Source organism: Etheostoma spectabile, chromosome 13 (genome assembly GCF_008692095.1).
Source record: "Etheostoma spectabile isolate EspeVRDwgs_2016 chromosome 13, UIUC_Espe_1.0, whole genome shotgun sequence".
Lineage (NCBI taxonomy): Eukaryota > Metazoa > Chordata > Actinopteri > Perciformes > Percidae > Etheostoma > Etheostoma spectabile.
This window is the reverse complement of record NC_045745.1, coordinates 2,884,034-2,885,374: the sequence shown is the minus strand read 5'-3', so window position 1 is coordinate 2,885,374 and position 1,341 is coordinate 2,884,034. Positions and strand designations below refer to the sequence as shown.

Sequence of the window (1,341 nt, the reverse complement as noted above, 5' to 3'; positions counted from 1 at the left end):
ACACACACACACACACACACGTTTAGGGCTGCACTCATCTCTTTCAGTAAACAAATTTCTTGTTTTCTGTAGAATATGTCCCATGTAAAGTGGAAGCTGTTGCATCATGCTGTCAGGTGTGGTGAACTGAAAAATGAAGTTAAAGGGAGGAGAAGGAAAGTCCTTTGAGTCAGTTTTGACTTCAGCTGTGGACAGGACCTGTTTAGAACTACAACTACATTATACCACATGTTTTCATGTCTGTTTTAAAACAGTAATATAACATAAAAATCAGTGGAGTTCCTTTTTAAGTTTAGTGAAACAGCCCAAATGGTACAACAGGTGGCCTAAATCCCAAGCCACACCAACCTACTTTTATCCGTCCAGTTAAATAAGAAGTAAAACCGCCCAACCAATGCAATGTGCTTAGCTCTTCACAAACACAAATTTACAATTTAAAAAAAGTTCAATGTTTCCAAGCCTCTAGAGTGGGCCCTGAAGGCGACATTGTGTCATAAAACCTCCCTCTTCTGGGTGTAGTAAGTACTGGTGAGCTACTTGTATTGGTAGCCTTCTACAACTCACTTTTCAGCTATACTCCCCATTTACTTTCTCCAAAACCAGTAGCATGCGCTTTAAACTACCTGCGACAGCACCAGACACTGCTCCAAGAGACATCACATTTAATTTCATTCTCCGCCAAAAAGCAAATTAAGAAGCAATATAATTGTTTCTGCGATTGTAACAGTAGTTGGATTCCTGCTGTAATTAGCTACAGCAGTTTATTAGTCTATTGGGAAAATCAAACTATTGTTATTTCCAGTTGAAAGCAGTTTTAAATTTTACTGGAGACCTGTAAATGTTTTTAGAATTCCCTAATCAATGCTAAAGTTTGATGAAATTCATAGACAACTTCCTTCCCCTTAAATAAAAAAAATGACAAAAGCTTTGCATTATTAATTACCTCCGCCGAGGAGGTTATGTTTTCGGGTGTGTTTGTCTGTTGGTTTGTCAGAGCATTTATTGCCATAACTCCCAAAACTCACATGAAGGCAGAAAGGCTTTCCCTTAGTGATGGCCAAATGAAGTCATGAGTCACGGGACTGGGGGCAGAGGGCATCGCTGGGGGCAAAATAAATCAACACAAGATTAGATCTTATGGATTGATTGATTAAACTTTACTAATGATAGGCTTATCGCAGTGATGCAGCCACAACAGTTACCAAAATAAATAAATAAAAAGCCATGTTTTGATCCATACGTTTTTATGCAAATTAAGTAATATTGAATGTAAAAATTAGAGATGGTTCGATACCATTTTTCTGCTTCCCGATACAGATTCTGATATCTGAACTTGCGTAT

General features: G+C 38.0%; 1 protein-coding gene across 5 annotated transcripts in view; it reads left to right on the top strand.

Annotated features, from left to right (window-relative positions):
• The window catches only part of igsf9bb (immunoglobulin superfamily, member 9Bb), a 118,336-nt gene that overhangs the window by 55,182 nt on the left and 61,813 nt on the right, over positions 1-1,341 (top strand). The window lies entirely within an intron of this gene.